General features: G+C 45.6%; 20 non-coding genes and 1 pseudogene across 20 annotated transcripts; all 21 read left to right on the top strand.

Moving 5' to 3' along the window:
* The first annotated feature begins 19 nt into the window (after positions 1 to 19).
* Positions 20 to 139, top strand: LOC115538160 (uncharacterized; annotated as a pseudogene).
* A 422-nt stretch (positions 140 to 561) lies between these two features.
* LOC115538081 (5S ribosomal RNA) lies at positions 562 to 680 on the top strand. Its single transcript, XR_003975046.1, has one exon. It is a non-coding gene; the product is annotated as a 5S ribosomal RNA (ribosomal RNA).
* Positions 681 to 1,101: 421 nt separating this feature from the next.
* LOC115538075 (5S ribosomal RNA) lies at positions 1,102 to 1,220 on the top strand. Its single transcript, XR_003975041.1, has one exon. It is a non-coding gene; the product is annotated as a 5S ribosomal RNA (ribosomal RNA).
* A 422-nt stretch (positions 1,221 to 1,642) lies between these two features.
* On the top strand, positions 1,643 to 1,761 carry LOC115538080 (5S ribosomal RNA). The gene has a single exon (XR_003975045.1). It is a non-coding gene; the product is annotated as a 5S ribosomal RNA (ribosomal RNA).
* Positions 1,762 to 2,183: 422 nt separating this feature from the next.
* Positions 2,184 to 2,302, top strand: LOC115538158 (5S ribosomal RNA). Its single transcript, XR_003975123.1, has one exon. It is a non-coding gene; the product is annotated as a 5S ribosomal RNA (ribosomal RNA).
* Positions 2,303 to 2,723: 421 nt separating this feature from the next.
* On the top strand, positions 2,724 to 2,842 carry LOC115538146 (5S ribosomal RNA). The gene has a single exon (XR_003975111.1). It is a non-coding gene; the product is annotated as a 5S ribosomal RNA (ribosomal RNA).
* A 422-nt stretch (positions 2,843 to 3,264) lies between these two features.
* On the top strand, positions 3,265 to 3,382 carry LOC115538116 (5S ribosomal RNA). Its single transcript, XR_003975082.1, has one exon. It is a non-coding gene; the product is annotated as a 5S ribosomal RNA (ribosomal RNA).
* Positions 3,383 to 3,804: 422 nt separating this feature from the next.
* Positions 3,805 to 3,923, top strand: LOC115538130 (5S ribosomal RNA). The gene has a single exon (XR_003975096.1). It is a non-coding gene; the product is annotated as a 5S ribosomal RNA (ribosomal RNA).
* Positions 3,924 to 4,335: 412 nt separating this feature from the next.
* LOC115538135 (5S ribosomal RNA) lies at positions 4,336 to 4,454 on the top strand. The gene has a single exon (XR_003975100.1). It is a non-coding gene; the product is annotated as a 5S ribosomal RNA (ribosomal RNA).
* Positions 4,455 to 4,875: 421 nt separating this feature from the next.
* On the top strand, positions 4,876 to 4,994 carry LOC115538079 (5S ribosomal RNA). The gene has a single exon (XR_003975044.1). It is a non-coding gene; the product is annotated as a 5S ribosomal RNA (ribosomal RNA).
* Positions 4,995 to 5,417: 423 nt separating this feature from the next.
* On the top strand, positions 5,418 to 5,536 carry LOC115538123 (5S ribosomal RNA). The gene has a single exon (XR_003975088.1). It is a non-coding gene; the product is annotated as a 5S ribosomal RNA (ribosomal RNA).
* A 422-nt stretch (positions 5,537 to 5,958) lies between these two features.
* LOC115538137 (5S ribosomal RNA) lies at positions 5,959 to 6,078 on the top strand. The gene has a single exon (XR_003975102.1). It is a non-coding gene; the product is annotated as a 5S ribosomal RNA (ribosomal RNA).
* A 422-nt stretch (positions 6,079 to 6,500) lies between these two features.
* LOC115538129 (5S ribosomal RNA) lies at positions 6,501 to 6,619 on the top strand. Its single transcript, XR_003975095.1, has one exon. It is a non-coding gene; the product is annotated as a 5S ribosomal RNA (ribosomal RNA).
* A 411-nt stretch (positions 6,620 to 7,030) lies between these two features.
* Positions 7,031 to 7,149, top strand: LOC115538110 (5S ribosomal RNA). Its single transcript, XR_003975076.1, has one exon. It is a non-coding gene; the product is annotated as a 5S ribosomal RNA (ribosomal RNA).
* A 421-nt stretch (positions 7,150 to 7,570) lies between these two features.
* Positions 7,571 to 7,689, top strand: LOC115538151 (5S ribosomal RNA). The gene has a single exon (XR_003975115.1). It is a non-coding gene; the product is annotated as a 5S ribosomal RNA (ribosomal RNA).
* A 6,399-nt stretch (positions 7,690 to 14,088) lies between these two features.
* LOC115538187 (5S ribosomal RNA) lies at positions 14,089 to 14,207 on the top strand. Its single transcript, XR_003975147.1, has one exon. It is a non-coding gene; the product is annotated as a 5S ribosomal RNA (ribosomal RNA).
* Positions 14,208 to 14,628: 421 nt separating this feature from the next.
* LOC115538076 (5S ribosomal RNA) lies at positions 14,629 to 14,747 on the top strand. Its single transcript, XR_003975042.1, has one exon. It is a non-coding gene; the product is annotated as a 5S ribosomal RNA (ribosomal RNA).
* A 423-nt stretch (positions 14,748 to 15,170) lies between these two features.
* On the top strand, positions 15,171 to 15,289 carry LOC115538155 (5S ribosomal RNA). Its single transcript, XR_003975120.1, has one exon. It is a non-coding gene; the product is annotated as a 5S ribosomal RNA (ribosomal RNA).
* Positions 15,290 to 15,710: 421 nt separating this feature from the next.
* On the top strand, positions 15,711 to 15,829 carry LOC115538098 (5S ribosomal RNA). Its single transcript, XR_003975064.1, has one exon. It is a non-coding gene; the product is annotated as a 5S ribosomal RNA (ribosomal RNA).
* A 422-nt stretch (positions 15,830 to 16,251) lies between these two features.
* LOC115538077 (5S ribosomal RNA) lies at positions 16,252 to 16,370 on the top strand. Its single transcript, XR_003975043.1, has one exon. It is a non-coding gene; the product is annotated as a 5S ribosomal RNA (ribosomal RNA).
* Positions 16,371 to 16,791: 421 nt separating this feature from the next.
* LOC115538139 (5S ribosomal RNA) lies at positions 16,792 to 16,909 on the top strand. Its single transcript, XR_003975104.1, has one exon. It is a non-coding gene; the product is annotated as a 5S ribosomal RNA (ribosomal RNA).
* The last annotated feature ends 432 nt before the right edge of the window (positions 16,910 to 17,341 follow it).

Genomic DNA, 17,341 nt, shown 5'->3' with positions numbered 1-17,341 from the left:
TATGGTCAAGTCTATAATTGCTTACGGCCATACCACCTTAGGCACGCCCTTATCTCGTCTGATCTCGGAAGCTAAGCAGGGTCGGGCCTGGTTAGTACTTGGATGGGTGACCGCCTGGGAATACCAGGTGCTGTAAGCATTATACTATTTCAACTCGAGCTCATTGGATGCAATGGCCTACCGTGCGCTGATCTTTAGCGCCCACTGTTTTGGAGAATTTAAGCAACATACAGACTCTGACGACGTCTCCTCAAACTCTATTTGTGAAACATGTGGACAGTGTAGTGACGTAGTAGAGAGCTGCAATGACGGCGGTCCACCTTAGTCCATCCCAGGTTTTGCAACGCTACGTTTCTTCAAAAGATCACGCAAACGATGACGCCCAAGCAGTGTAATGCATTGCGTTCAAATATGTTGCTCTGAGTCTGGAATAACGTATTCATTCATTCATTATGGATCTAATCATTGTTTCTGTACAAGTCCCGTCTCTGGCCACGGCAGCGCTCTCACTCCTTACGTCCTCCCCCTGTATAAAAGCTATACATGGTCAAGTCTATAAATGCTTACGGCCATACCACCATAGGCACGCCCGATCTCGTCTGATCTCGGAAGCTAAGCAGGGTCGGGCCTGGTTAGTACTTGGATGGGTGACCGCCTGGGAATACCAGGTGCTGTAAGCATTATACTTTTTCAACTCGAGCTCATTGGATGCAATGGCCTACCGTGCGCTGATCTTTAGCGCCCACTGTTTTGGAGAATTTAAGCAACATACAGACTCTGACGACGTCTCCTCAAACTCTATTTGTGAAACATGTGGACAGTGTAGTGACGTAGTAGAGAGCTGCAATGACGGCGGTCCACCTTAGTCCATCCCAGGTTTTGCAACGCTACGTTTCTTCAAAAGATCACGCAAACGATGACGCCCAAGCAGTGTAATGCATTGCGTTCAAATATGTTGCTCTGAGTCTGGAATAACGTATTCATTCATTCATTATGGATCTAATCATTGTTTCTGTACAAGTCCCGTCTCTGGCCACGGCAGCGCTCTCACTCCTTACGTCCTCCCCCTGTATAAAAGCTAATATGGTCAAGTCTATAATTGCTTACGGCCATACCACCTTAGGCACGCCCGATCTCGTCTGATCTCGGAAGCTAAGCAGGGTCGGGCCTGGTTAGTACTTGGTTGGGTGACCGCCTGGGAATACCAGGTGCTGTAAGCATTATACTATTTCAACTCGAGCTCATTGGATGCAATGGCCTACCGTGCGCTATTCTTTAGCGCCCACTGTTTTGGAGAATTTAAGCAACATACAGACTCTGACGACGTCTCCTCAAACTCTATTTGTGAAACATGTGGACAGTGTAGTGACGTAGTAGAGAGCTGCAATGACGGCGGTCCACCTTAGTCCATCCCAGGTTTTGCAACGCTACGTTTCTTCAAAAGATCACGCAAACGATGACGCCCAAGCAGTGTAATGCATTGCGTTCAAATATGTTGCTCTGAGTCTGGAATAACGTATTCATTCATTCATTATGGATCTAATCATTGTTTCTGTACAAGTCCCGTCTCTGGCCACGGCAGCGCTCTCACTCCTTACGTCCTCCCCCTGTATAAAAGCTTACTATGGTCAAGTCTATAACTGCTTACGGCCATACCACCATAGGCACGCCCGATCTCGTCTGATCTCGGAAGCTAAGCAGGGTCGGGCCTGGTTAGTACTTGGATGGGTGACCGCCTGGGAATACCAGGTGCTGTAAGCATTATACTTTTTCAACTCGAGCTCATTGGATGCAATGGCCTACCGTGCGCTGATCTTTAGCGCCCACTGTTTTGGAGAATTTAAGCAACATACAGACTCTGACGACGTCTCCTCAAACTCTATTTGTGAAACATGTGGACAGTGTAGTGACGTAGCAGAGAGCTGCAATGACGGCGGTCCACCTTAGTCCATCCCAGGTTTTGCAACGCTACGTTTCTTCAAAAGATCACGCAAACGATGACGCCCAAGCAGTGTAATGCATTGCGTTCAAATATGTAACTCTGAGTCTGGAATAACGTATTCATTCATTCATTATGGATCTAATCATTGTTTCTGTACAAGTCCCGTCTCTGGCCACGGCAGCGCTCTCACTCCTTACGTCCTCCCCCTGTATAAAAGCTAATATGGTCAAGTCTATAATATGCTTACGGCCATACCACCTTAGGCACGCCCGATCTCGTCTGATCTCGGAAGCTAAGCAGGGTCGGGCCTGGTTAGTACTTGGATGGGTGACCGCCTGGGAATACCAGGTGCTGTAAGCATTATACTATTTCAACTCGAGCTCATTGGATGCAATGGCCTACCGTGCGCTGATCTTTAGCGCCCACTGTTTTGGAGAATTTAAGCAACATACAGACTCTGACGACGTCTCCTCAAACTCTATTTGTGAAACATGTGGACAGTGTAGTGACGTAGTAGAGAGCTGCAATGACGGCGGTCCACCTTAGTCCATCCCAGGTTTTGCAACGCTACGTTTCTTCAAAAGATCACGCAAACGATGACGCCCAAGCAGTGTAATGCATTGCGTTCAAATATGTTGCTCTGAGTCTGGAATAACGTATTCATTCATTCATTATGGATCTAATCATTGTTTCTGTACAAGTCCCGTCTCTGGCCACGGCAGCGCTCTCACTCCTTACGTCCTCCCCCTGTATAAAAGCTAATATGGTCAAGTCTATAATTGCTTACGGCCATACCACCTTAGGCACGCCCGATCTCGTCTGATCTCGGAAGCTAAGCAGGGTCGGGCCTGGTTAGTACTTGGATGGGTGACCGCCTGGGAATACCAGGTGCTGTAAGCATTATACTATTTCAACTCGAGCTCATTGGATGCAATGGCCTACCGTGCGCTGATCTTTAGCGCCCACTGTTTTGGAGAATTTAAGCAACATACAGACTCTGACGACGTCTCCTCAAACTCTATTTGTGAAACATGTGGACAGTGTAGTGACGTAGCAGAGAGCTGCAATGACGGCGGTCCACCTTAGTCCATCCCAGGTTTTGCAACGCTACGTTTCTTCAAAAGATCACGCAAACGATGACGCCCAAGCAGTGTAATGCATTGCGTTCAAATATGTTAGCTCTGAGTCTGGAATAACGTATTCATTCATTCATTATGGATCTAATCATTGTTTCTGTACAAGTCCCGTCTCTGGCCACGGCAGCGCTCTCACTCCTTACGTCCTCCCCCTGTATAAAAGCTAATATGGTCAAGTCTATAATTGCTTACGGCCATACCACCTAGGCACGCCCGATCTCGTCTGATCTCGGAAGCTAAGCAGGGTCGGGCCTGGTTAGTACTTGGATGGGTGACCGCCTGGGAATACCAGGTGCTGTAAGCATTATACTATTTCAACTCGAGCTCATTGGATGCAATGGCCTACCGTGCGCTGATCTTTAGCGCCCACTGTTTTGGAGAATTTAAGCAACATACAGACTCTGACGACGTCTCCTCAAACTCTATTTGTGAAACATGTGGACAGTGTAGTGACGTAGTAGAGAGCTGCAATGACGGCGGTCCACCTTAGTCCATCCCAGGTTTTGCAACGCTACGTTTCTTCAGAAGATCACGCAAACGATGACGCCCAAGCAGTGTAATGCATTGCGTTCAAATATGTAGCTCTGAGTCTGGAATAACGTATTCATTCATTCATTATGGATCTAATCATTGTTTCTGTACAAGTCCCGTCTCTGGCCACGGCAGCGCTCTCACTCCTTACGTCCTCCCCCTGTATAAAAGCTATACATGGTCAAGTCTATAAATGCTTACGGCCATACCACCATAGGCACGCACGATCTCGTCTGATCTCGGAAGCTAAGCAGGGTCGGGCCTGGTTAGTACTTGGATGGGTGACCGCCTGGGAATACCAGGTGCTGTAAGCATTATACTTTTTCAACTCGAGCTCATTGGATGCAATGCCGCTGATCTTTAGCGCCCACTGTTTTGGAGAATTTAAGCAACATACAGACTCTGACGACGTCTCCTCAAACTCTATTTGTGAAACATGTGGACCGTGTAGTGACGTAGCAGAGAGCTGCAATGACGGCGGTCCACCTTAGTCCATCCCAGGTTTTGCAACGCTACGTTTCTTCAAAAGATCACGCAAACGATGACGCCCAAGCAGTGTAATGCATTGCGTTCAAATATGTTGCTCTGTGTCTGGAATAACGTATTCATTCATTCATTATGGATCTAATCATTGTTTCTGTACAAGTCCCGTCTCTGGCCACGGCAGCGCTCTCACTCCTTACGTCCTCCCCCTGTATAAAAGCTAATATGGTCAAGTCTATAATTGCTTACGGCCATACCACCTTAGGCACGCCCGATCTCGTCTGATCTCGGAAGCTAAGCAGGGTCGGGCCTGGTTAGTACTTGGATGGGTGACCGCCTGGGAATACCAGGTGCTGTAAGCATTATACTTTTTCAACTCGAGCTCATTGGATGCAATGGCCTACCGTGCGCTGATCTTTAGCGCCCACTGTTTTGGAGAATTTAAGCAACATACAGACTCTGACGACGTCTCCTCAAACTCTATTTGTGAAACATGTGGACAGTGTAGTGACGTAGCAGAGAGCTGCAATGACGGCGGTCCACCTTAGTCCATCCCAGGTTCTGCAACGCTACGTTTCTTCAAAAGATCACGCAAACGATGACGCCCAAGCAGTGTAATGCATTGCGTTCAAATATGTAACTCTGAGTCTGGAATAACGTATTCATTCATTCATTATGGATCTAATCATTGTTTCTGTACAAGTCCCGTCTCTGGCCACGGCAGCGCTCTCACTCCTTACGTCCTCCCCCTGTATAAAAGCTTATATGGTCAAGTCTATAAATGCTTACGGCCATACCACCATAGGCACGCCCGATCTCGTCTGATCTCGGAAGCTAAGCAGGGTCGGGCCTGGTTAGTACTTGGATGGGTGACCGCCTGGGAATACCAGGTGCTGTAAGCATTATACTTTTTCAACTCGAGCTCATTGGATGCAATGGCCTACCGTGCGCTGATCTTTAGCGCCCACTGTTTTGGAGAATTTAAGCAACATACAGACTCTGACGACGTCTCCTCAAGCTCTATTTGTGAAACATGTGGACAGTGTAGTGACGTAGCAGAGAGCTGCAATGACGGCGGTCCACCTTAGTCCATCCCAGGTTTTGCAACGCTACGTTTCTTCAAAAGATCACGCAAACGATGACGCCCAAGCAGTGTAATGCATTGCGTTCAAATATGTTAGCTCTGAGTCTGGAATAACGTATTCATTCATTCATTATGGATCTAATCATTGTTTCTGTACAAGTCCCGTCTCTGGCCACGGCAGCGCTCTCACTCCTTACGTCCTCCCCCTGTATAAAAGCTAATATGGTCAAGTCTTATATATGCTTACGGCCATACCACCTTAGGCACGCCCGATCTCGTCTGATCTCGGAAGCTAAGCAGGGTCGGGCCTGGTTAGTACTTGGATGGGTGACCGCCTGGGAATACCAGGTGCTGTAAGCATTATACTTTTTCAACTCGAGCTCATTGGATGCAATGGCCTACCGTGCGCTGATCTTTAGCGCCCACTGTTTTGGAGAATTTAAGCAACATACAGACTCTGACGACGTCTCCTCAAACTCTATTTGTGAAACATGTGGACAGTGTAGTGACGTAGCAGAGAGCTGCAATGACGGCGGTCCACCTTAGTCCATCCCAGGTTTTGCAACGCTACGTTTCTTCAAAAGATCACGCAAACGATGACGCCCAAGCAGTGTAATGCATTGCGTTCAAATATGTTAGCTCTGAGTCTGGAATAACGTATTCATTCATTCATTATGGATCTAATCATTGTTTCTGTACAAGTCCCGTCTCTGGCCACGGCAGCGCTCTCACTCCTTACGTCCTCCCCCTGTATAAAAGCTAATATGGTCAAGTCTATAATTGCTTACGGCCATACCACCTTAGGCACGCCCTGATCTCGTCTGATCTCGGAAGCTAAGCAGGGTCGGGCCTGGTTAGTACTTGGATGGGTGACCGCCTGGGAATACCAGGTGCTGTAAGCATTATACTATTTCAACTCGAGCTCATTGGATGCAATGGCCTACCGTGCGCTGATCTTTAGCGCCCACTGTTTTGGAGAATTTAAGCAACATACAGACTCTGACGACGTCTCCTCAAACTCTATTTGTGAAACATGTGGACAGTGTAGTGACGTAGTAGAGAGCTGCAATGACGGCGGTCCACCTTAGTCCATCCCAGGTTTTGCAACGCTACGTTTCTTCAAAAGATCACGCAAACGATGACGCCCAAGCAGTGTAATGCATTGCGTTCAAATATGTTGCTCTGAGTCTGGAATAACGTATTCATTCATTCATTATGGATCTAATCATTGTTTCTGTACAAGTCCCGTCTCTGGCCACGGCAGCGCTCTCACTCCTTACGTCCTCCCCCTGTATAAAAGTATTACATGGTCAAGTCTATAAATGCTTACGGCCATACCACCATAGGCACGCACGATCTCGTCTGATCTCGGAAGCTAAGCAGGGTCGGGCCTGGTTAGTACTTGGATGGGTGACCGCCTGGGAATACCAGGTGCTGTAAGCATTATACTTTTTCAACTCGAGCTCATTGGATGCAATGCGCTGATCTTTAGCGCCCACTGTTTTGGAGAATTTAAGCAACATACAGACTCTGACGACGTCTCCTCAAACTCTATTTGTGAAACATGTGGACCGTGTAGTGACGTAGCAGAGAGCTGCAATGACGGCGGTCCACCTTAGTCCATCCCAGGTTTTGCAACGCTACGTTTCTTCAAAAGATCACGCAAACGATGACGCCCAAGCAGTGTAATGCATTGCGTTCAAATATGTTGCTCTGTGTCTGGAATAACGTATTCATTCATTCATTATGGATCTAATCATTGTTTCTGTACAAGTCCCGTCTCTGGCCACGGCAGCGCTCTCACTCCTTACGTCCTCCCCCTGTATAAAAGCTAATATGGTCAAGTCTATAATTGCTTACGGCCATACCACCTTAGGCACGCCCGATCTCGTCTGATCTCGGAAGCTAAGCAGGGTCGGGCCTGGTTAGTACTTGGATGGGTGACCGCCTGGGAATACCAGGTGCTGTAAGCATTATACTTTTTCAACTCGAGCTCATTGGATGCAATGGCCTACCGTGCGCTGATCTTTAGCGCCCACTGTTTTGGAGAATTTAAGCAACATACAGACTCTGACGACGTCTCCTCAAACTCTATTTGTGAAACATGTGGACAGTGTAGTGACGTAGCAGAGAGCTGCAATGACGGCGGTCCACCTTAGTCCATCCCAGGTTCTGCAACGCTACGTTTCTTCAAAAGATCACGCAAACGATGACGCCCAAGCAGTGTAATGCATTGCGTTCAAATATGTAACTCTGAGTCTGGAATAACGTATTCATTCATTCATTATGGATCTAATCATTGTTTCTGTACAAGTCCCGTCTCTGGCCACGGCAGCGCTCTCACTCCTTACGTCCTCCCCCTGTATAAAAGCTTATATGGTCAAGTCTATAAATGCTTACGGCCATACCACCATAGGCACGCCCGATCTCGTCTGATCTCGGAAGCTAAGCAGGGTCGGGGCTGGTTAGTACTTGGATGGGTGACCGCCTGGGAATACCAGGTGCTGTAAGCATTATACTATTTCAACTCGAGCTCATTGGATGCAATGGCCTACCGTGCGCTGATCTTTAGCGCCCACTGTTTTGGAGAATTTAAGCAACATACAGACTCTGACGACGTCTCCTCAAACTCTATTTGTGAAACATGTGGACCGTGTAGTGACGTAGCAGAGAGCTGCAATGACGGCGGTCCACCTTAGTCCATCCCAGGTTTTGCAACGCTACGTTTCTTCAAAAGATCACGCAAACGATGACGCCAAAGCAGTGTAATGCATTGCGTTCAAATATGTAACTCTGAGTCTGGAATAACGTATTCATTCATTCATTATGGATCTAATCATTGTTTCTGTACAAGTCCCGTCTCTGGCCACGGCAGCGCTCTCACTCCTTACGTCCTCCCCCTGTATAAAAGCTAATATGGTCAAGTTTATATATGCTTACGGCCATACCACCTTAGGCACGCCCGATCTCGTCTGATCTCGTTCAGGTGCGCAAAGCAGGAAGTGAAGGAAGCAGGAAAAAGTTTGTTGGCAGAGTAGGCTGATACAGCAGCCTGGTGTTTTTTTCTTCTTGTTGATTTGTAGATTATATTCTTTTGACAAAATCGTAATTTAATTATAGTTCTAAATCTCCCCACAGCTTTTTTTGCTGTTTGGGGAGGCTTTCATTTGACGGATGGACCACATGGCAGCAGACAAAGGACCGGAGCAGACAATGCCTAGCAGTGGAGTTGGAGCACTGGAGGAAGAGGGAAGGAACGGGATTGAGAATCGGCCAGAAACGGGAGAAGGACGGCAGAAAGAGTACGGGAAAGAGCTGACAGTGGACGTTGAGGTGGAGGGAACAGCGGTGATTTCCATGATGGATATTCTGCGGGAAGTAGCAGTGCAATGTGGAGTGGTGAGCGGATGCCGTGTGAGAGGGGAAAAAAACTATGAAATCACCATGAAGGATGAGGTGGGAAAGCGCAAGCTCCTGGATGGCGTGCGTGTAAAAGGAGCCTTAGTGCATGGCAGGGAGATTGTGAACAGTGACATGGTGGTGTCATTTATTAACTTGCCTGTTTACATGGAAGATGCAACAATACTGGCAAGGCTGGAGGAGTGGGGTGTGCGGCCAATATCTGTCATCAAACGGCGCAAGTGGCCGGGGACGGAGATTGCGGACGGGACAAGATTTTTAAAAGTCCGCTTTAATGAGCAGGTACGATCACTCCCGTACTCAACCAAGTTAGAGACACTGAGAGGAGCGGAGTACTTTAGAGTGATACATGATCGACAGGTGCGGGTGTGCCGACTCTGCATCAAGCCAGGACACATCTTCAGGGAGTGCCCTGATTTCAAGTGCTTCAGGTGCCAGAAGACAGGGCATTATGCGCGGGAGTGTGAGGAACGGAACGCAGCGGCGAGAGAGGAGGAGAGAGGAGAACAAATGGAGGATAAAGACGGAGAGAGCGATGACGGAAGGGGAGCTGAAGAGGAGACGGGAGGTGAGAACGAGGAAGCGGAAAAAGAACTGGAATGGCGGTATAGATCTGACAGCGGCGACAGTGCTGAGAAGGACGGTGACAAACAGATGATGGAGCAGGGGGGAAAAGCGGAGGACGATGATGTGGCGGAGGATACAGACGATGAACGAGGGAGAGCAGAACAACCGGTGGAAAAAATAGATGAGGAGCAATGACAGGAGGGCAGAGGACGAAAAGGAGGGAAGAAGACAAAAGAACTGGCCGCCAAAAGGAAAGCAGAGGAGGAGAAGACACGGGGAGTGAGAAGTAAAGGACCGCGGTCTGGCATGTGAGTCTTGCTTTGGTTTTTGGTTTAAATATTTTCTTTCTTTTAGCTCTCATGACCACAGTAACTTCTGTTAATGTGAATGGTTTAAGGGACAGAGGCAAACTGAGGTCACTTTTAAATATATATAGAAGTGACATCCTATGCATACAGGAGACAAATTGGGATGACGTAAAAGTTATAGAGGTAAAGGAGGTGTGGGGGGGGGAGATTTATTATAATAACGGGGCTAAGAACGCAAGAGGGGTGGCTATAATGATTAAAAAACATAGGGTAGATGAGATAAAAGAGATATATAAAGATAGGACAGGGAGGATAATAGTCATAGAGTTTAAGTATCAAAATGTGTTGTTTAGACTAATTAATATATATGTTCCGAATATAGAAATAGATAAAAGAATTATAATAGAGGAGCTGAAAGGGCTAGTGATTGGGAGATGTATAATAGTAGGGGATTTTAATACTAAATGTAGCAGGTTAGATATAGGGCAAGGTGTAGTGTTCAGATGGGAAAAGTCGAGGGAGAGCTTGTTAGACATGATGAAGGACAAGAATTTAGTAGATGTGTGGAGAAATGAGAATCCAGAGAGGAGGGAATTCACCAGGAGACAAATGAGGGATGGTGTACTGAAACAAAGCAGGATAGATTTGGTTTTAACACAGGGAGAGAACATAAAACATGTAGACAGAATAAGACATGAAATAAATGCACTGAGTGACCACGACGGGGTGAGATTCAGAATTAAAGTAGGGAGAGAGGAGATAGGGGGAGGGATGTGGATTTTGAATGCAGGTTATATTGAAGAGGATGAATATAAACAACAGATTAGGGAGTTATTAGATATGGAGAATGAGAAAATTAAAGAATATGTTGAAGAGAATAGGGCAGATACTCAGATTGGGGAGATATGGGAGAAAGTGAAGAATAAGATTAAATCAATAAGCATTTGGTACAGTAAGAAAAGAAAAGTGAAAATGATGAAGAAAGAGAAGGAGTTGAGGGAAAGACTGAGGGTAGAGCTGAGTAAAGCAGAGAATGAAGAAGGTTACAGCATGGAGAATTATATAGAGGTAAAGATGGAACTTCAGAGATATGAGGCAGAGAAATGTAGAGGAGCAATTTTACGGAGCAAAGCTAAATATGCGCTGGAGGGAGAAAGGTGCACAGCGTATTTTCTGGGCCTAGAAAAAAGCAAACAAAGCAGGACATATATACACGAAATCAGGAAAAAGGAGGGGGAGGTAGTAGCAGACTATGTGGCCATACTGGAGAGGGTGCAAGAGTTTTATGGGGAGTTATATCAGAGAGGTGGATTAGAGGAGGACAGTATAGTGGAGGTACTGGATAGTGTCGAAAGCAAGCTGAGTGTGGACGATAGTAAATGGTGTGACAGAGAGATAAGTAGGATGGAGGTGATGGAGGCGATAGAGGGGCTGAAAAGCGGGAAGAGTCCTGGGAGTGATGGGATAGGGATTGAATTTTATAAAGTATATAAGGAGCAGATGGCATCAATTTTAGTAGAGGTATTCAGGGAGACTGAGAAAACAGGGATAGTGCAGGGTAGGATGGTAGAAGGTGTGATTACCTTAGTTTTTAAGAAGAAAGGAAGTAAACTAGACTTGCAGAATTATAGGCCTATAAGTCTGCTAAATGTAGATTACAAAATTCTGGCCAAGGTGTTGGCTAACAGAATAAAACGAGTGATAGGGGATATAATCAAAACATCTCAAAGTTACAGTATACCAGGTAGGGATATAGCTGACACAATAGCGACAGTTAGGGATACAATAGAATTCATGAAGAGAGACGGAACAGGGGGAATAGTGTTAGCTATAGATTGGAATAAAGCATTTGATAGGGTGGAGCATGAGTTTTTATTTAGATTACTGGTGAGATTTGGATTTGGAGAGAGATTAGTGGGGTGGGTCAGGAGGTTGTACGAGGGTGCAAGGAGCTGTGTCAAAGTAAATGGAGTGCTGACTGACAGATTTTGTCTTGGGAGATCGATAAGGCAGGGATGTCCCCTATCGGCGTTGCTCTATGCCATTTCGGCAGAGCCCCTGGCCTTACTAATTAAAAACGACGCAAGAGTTCAGGGCATACAACTACCATCTGGGAGCATACATACAATAAATCAATATGCAGACGACACAACAATAACGGTGAGGGATGGGAACAGTGTGAAAAGGGTGCTAGAATTGGCAGAGATATATGGGAGAGCGTCGGGCGCTAGAATAAATAAAGAAAAATCAGAAATAATGTATATAGGTAACATAGAGAGAGAGGGAGTAGGTTTAAGGGTGCAGGATAGGTATATTAAAGTGTTGGGCATATATTTAGGTGTTGAAACTAAAGAGGCAACTGAGACAACATGGACAGGAGTTATCAACAAAATAAAAACTGTATGTGGGAGGTGGAAGGCAAGGAAGCTCAGGTTAAAGGGAAAGGTTACAGTGGTTAATAGTTTGCTACTATCAGGCTATGTGTATGTGTTGTCTGTATTAGAAATGCCAATATGGGTTAAGAACGACCTTAACAAAATTGTGTGTGATTTTATATGGGAGGGGAAAGGAGTTAAGATTGCACATGGGACACTGGTGGGAAAAAGGTGTGAAGGAGGGCTGAATTTATTAGATATAGAAACAAAAAAGACAGCATTAAGGATTAAAACGGTGAAGAAATATATTGTGGGAGGATATAAATATGGGTGGAAGGATTTTATGGAGAAATATATGAATGATGTGGGTGGCATAGGACAGTATGTGTGGTACATGGGCCTAAAACAGTCAATGACGATAACCATACCAGAATTTTATAGGGAGGTCTTTGAAGCCTGGAGGAAATTCTTACCTAAGATGCAATATGAATGTGAGAGGATACTACCGTTGGTAAAACTGCCCCTGTTTTTAAACGAAAAAATTAAACACAATGGCAAAACATTATATGAGCCAAAATTCATAGAAGGAGGGATTAGACAAATAAAGGACATCATTTATGAGGTCATCCCAGGATTCTTAAGAAATAATTGCATATATGATCAGGTATGTGACCTGGAGGGGATGGATAATAGAGAGAAAATAAATAAAATATATGAAAAGATTAAAACCAGTATACCCTTAGAGTGGGCCAGGATCATACAAAGTGAATGTGTGGTGGAAGGGAGAGACAAGTATGCCTGAGCTATATGTGATGGAGAATGGGAAAAAGATTAAAATGGGAGAAATGAGTGTGAAGAAAGTATACAGATGGTTGATAGTGGATGTGATGAAGGAGCCGGCAGCTGAGAAAGTGTGGAGCAGAGTGTTTGTGGGTTTGAATGTAAAGAAAATATGGTCAAATATGGGGATAAGGTATAATAGTATAGAGTGTGAGAACAACGATTTCTTGATCAGACACAATAGGATTTATACAAACGTGGTGCTAAATAAGATTAATAATGATGTAAATGTGATGTGTGATGTTTGCAAAAGTGGTCATGAGAGCTTTTTACATTATTTTTTGGACTGTGGGGAGTTAGTTGATTTCTTTGAGTTTTTGAAAGAACTGTTGAAAGATAACTGGGCTGCTGAGTTGGACTTGGAGGGAGGGTGGAGGACATTGTTTTTGTTTGGCACGTTTGAAAAAAGAATAGACGTTAATTTTTGTTTAATGAATTTTGTTTTGAGTCATGCCAGACTCGCGGTCGTCTGCAGGAGGAACTACGCACACTTTGAGGGGCGGAAAGTGAAAATAAAAATGTTGTTTAAATCAATAATGAAAAGAGATGTGAACTTAATGTATAAGTATGGAGGGGAGAAGGCGGAACATTTCTTTTTGAGTGGGAGTAAATTAGTCATTGAAGGGGAGGGAGGGGAGATTTTGTTTAACTGGTGAAAAGACTGGGGCATGCAGATTGATCTGTATTTTCTGATTTGGCGCAACATTTGTGCTGTCTTCATTAGGATTAAGTGATGTGGGAAGGATAAGGGAAGGGGATTAAGTTGGGTGTGTAAAAGTTTTTTTTCTCAGAGATGATGTATGTAAATAATACTCTGTTATCGGTTGCTGTAAATGTGTGAACTGGAAAATAATAAAAAAAGATAAAAAAAAAAAAAAAAAAGGCACGCCCGATCTCGTCTGATCTCGGAAGCTAAGCAGGGTCGGGCCTGGTTAGTACTTGGATGGGTGACCGCCTGGGAATACCAGGTGCTGTAAGCATTATACTTTTTCAACTCGAGCTCATTGGATGCAATGGCCTACCGTGCGCTGATCTTTAGCGCCCACTGTTTTGGAGAATTTAAGCAACATATAGACTCTGACGACGTCTCCTCAAACTCTATTTGATGAAACATGTGGACAGTGTAGTGACGTAGCAGAGAGCTGCAATGACGGCGGTCCACCTTAGTCCATCCCAGGTTTTGCAACGCTACGTTTCTTCAAAAGATCACGCAAACGATGACGCCCAAGCAGTGTAATGCATTGCGTTCAAATATGTAACTCTGAGTCTGGAATAACGTATTCATTCATTCATTATGGATCTAATCATTGTTTCTGTACAAGTCCCGTCCCTGGCCACGGCAGCGCTCTCACTCCTTACGTCCTCCTCCTGTATAAAAGCTAATATGGTCAAGTCTATAAATGCTTACGGCCATACCACCTTGGGCACGCCCGATCTCGTCTGATCTCGGAAGCTAAGCAGGGTCGGGCCTGGTTAGTACTTGGATGGGTGACCGCCTGGGAATACCAGGTGCTGTAAGCATTATACTTTTTCAACTCGAGCTCATTCGATGCAATGGCCTACCGTGCGCTGATCTTTAGCGCCCACTGTTTTGGAGAATTTAAGCAACATATAGACTCTGACGACGTCTCCTCAAACTCTATTTGTGAAACATGTGGACAGTGTAGTGACGTAGCAGAGAGCTGCAATGACGGCGGTCCACCTTAGTCCATCCCAGGTTTTGCAACGCTACGTTTCTTCAAAAGATCACGCAAACGATGACGCCCAAGCAGTGTAATGCATTGCGTTCAAATATGTAACTCTGAGTCTGGAATAACGTATTCATTCATTCATTATGGATCTAATCATTGTTTCTGTACAAGTCCCGTCTCTGGCCACGGCAGCGCTCTCACTCCTTACGTCCTCCTCCTGTATAAAAGCTAATATGGTCAAGTCTATAAATGCTTACGGCCATACCACCTTAGGCACGCCCGATCTCATCTGATCTCAGAAGTTAAGCAGGGTCGGGCCTGGTTAGTACTTGGATGGGTGACCGCCTGGGAATACCAGGTGCTGTAAGCATCATACTATTTCAACTCGAGCTCATTGGATGCAATGGCCTACCGTGCGCTGATCTTTTTAGCGCCCACTGTTTTGGAGAATTTAAGCAACATACAGACTCTGACGACGTCTCCTCAAACTCTATTTGTGAAACATGTGGACAGTGTAGTGATGTAGCAGAGAGCTGCAATGACGGCGGTCCACCTTAGTCCATCCCAGGTTTTGCAACGCTACGTTTCTTCAAAAGATCACGCAAACGATGACGCCCAAGCAGTGTAATGCATTGCGTTCAAATATGTAACTCTGAGTCTGGAATAACGTATTCATTTATTCATTATGGATCTAATCATTGTTTCTGTACAAGTCCCGTCTCTGGCCACGGCAGCGCTCTCACTCCTTACGTCCTCCTCCTGTATAAAAGCTAATATGGTCAAGTCTATAAATGCTTACGGCCATACCACCTTAGGCACGCCCGATCTCGTCTGATATCGGAAGCTAAGCAGGGTCGGGGCTGGTTAGTACTTGGATGGGTGACCGCCTGGGAATACCAGGTGCTGTAAGCATTATACTATTTCAACTCGAGCTCATTGGATGCAATGGCCTACCGTGCGCTGATCTTTAGCGCCCACTGTTTTGGAGAATTTAAGCAACATACAGACTCTGACGACGTCTCCTCAAACTCTATTTGTGAAACATGTGGACAGTGTAGTGACGTAGTAGAGAGCTGCAATGACGGCGGTCCACCTTAGTCCATCCCAGGTTTTGCAACGCTACGTTTCTTCAAAAGATCACGCAAACGATGACGCCCAAGCAGTGTAATGCATTGCGTTCAAATATGTTGCTCTGAGTCTGGAATAACGTATTCATTCATTCATTATGGATCTAATCATTGTTTCTGTACAAGTCCCGTCTCTGGCCACGGCAGCGCTCTCACTCCTTACGTCCTCCCCCTGTATAAAAGCTAATATGGTCAAGTCTATAATTGCTTACGGCCATACCACCTTAGGCACGCCCGATCTCGTCTGATCTCGGAAGCTAAGCAGGGTCGGGCCTGGTTAGTACTTGGATGGGTGACCGCCTGGGAATACCAGGTGCTGTAAGCATTATACTATTTCAACTCGAGCTCATTGGATGCAATGGCCTACCGTGCGCTGATCTTTAGCGCCCACTGTTTTGGAGAATTTAAGCAACATACAGACTCTGACGACGTCTCCTCAAACTCTATTTGTGAAACATGTGGACAGTGTAGTTACGTAGTAGAGAGCTGCAATGACGGCGGTCCACCTTAGTCCATCCCAGGTTTTGCAACGCTACGTTTCTTCAAAAGATCACGCAAACGATGACGCCCAAGCAGTGTAATGCATTGCGTTCAAATATGTTAGCTCTGAGTCTGGAATAACGTATTCATTCATTCATTATGGATCTAATCATTGTTTCTGTACAAGTCCCGTCTCTGGCCACGGCAGCGCTCTCACTCCTTACGTCCTCCCCCTGTATAAAAGCTTACATGGTCAAGTCTATAAATGCTTACGGCCATACCACCATAGGCACGCCCGATCTCGTCTGATCTCGGAAGCTAAGCAGGGTCGGGCCTGGTTAGTACTTGGATGGGTGACCGCCTGGGAATACCAGGTGCTGTAAGCATTATACTTTTTCAACTCGAGCTCATTGGATGCAATGGCCTACCGTGCGCTGATCTTTAGCGCCCACTGTTTTGGAGAATTTAAGCAACATACAGACTCTGACGACGTCTCCTCAAACTCTATTTGTGAAACATGTGGACCGTGTAGTGACGTAGCAGAGAGCTGCAATGACGGCGGTCCACCTTAGTCCATCCCAGGTTTTGCAACGCTACGTTTCTTCAAAAGATCACGCAAACGATGACGCCCAAGCAGTGTAATGCATTGCGTTCAAATATGTTGCTCTGAGTCTGGAATAACGTATTCATTCATTCATTATGGATCTAATCATTGTTTCTGTACAAGTCCCGTCTCTGGCCACGGCAGCGCTCTCACTCCTTACGTCGTCCCCCTGTATAAAAGCTAATATGGTCAAGTCTATAATTGCTTACGGCCATACCACCTTAGGCACGCCCGATCTCGTCTGATCTCGGAAGCTAAGCAGGGTCGGGCCTGGTTAGTACTTGGATGGTGACCGCCTGGGAATACCAGGTGCTGTAAGCATTATACTATTTCAACTCGAGCTCATTGGATGCAATGGCCTACCGTGCGCTGATCTTTAGCGCCCACTGTTTTGGAGAATTTAAGCAACATACAGACTCTGACGACGTCTCCTCAAACTCTATTTGTGAAACATGTGGACAGTGTAGTGACGTAGTAGAGAGCTGCAATGACGGCGGTCGGTAACACTTTAGTTTGATAGTCCACTGTTGACACTCAACAAGCCATCAGTAGATATTCAGTTGCATGTCAACTGTGAATGAGTTGACATTCAACTGAACTATCTCAACTGATAAGCAACATGTATTCAACTAACTGTAAGGTAACTATAAGTTGCACTATTAGTAGATGGTTAGTTGATATTTGACAGAGCTTGTTCAACAGATAAGAAACATGGATTCAACTAACTGTCTGTTAACTATAAGTTGCGCCATT

The sequence above is a fragment of the Gadus morhua genome, unplaced genomic scaffold (assembly GCF_902167405.1).
Source record: "Gadus morhua unplaced genomic scaffold, gadMor3.0, whole genome shotgun sequence".
Classification (NCBI taxonomy): domain Eukaryota; kingdom Metazoa; phylum Chordata; class Actinopteri; order Gadiformes; family Gadidae; genus Gadus; species Gadus morhua.
Note: the sequence above shows the minus strand (reverse complement) of the source record. Positions and strands in the feature narration are given on the sequence as shown.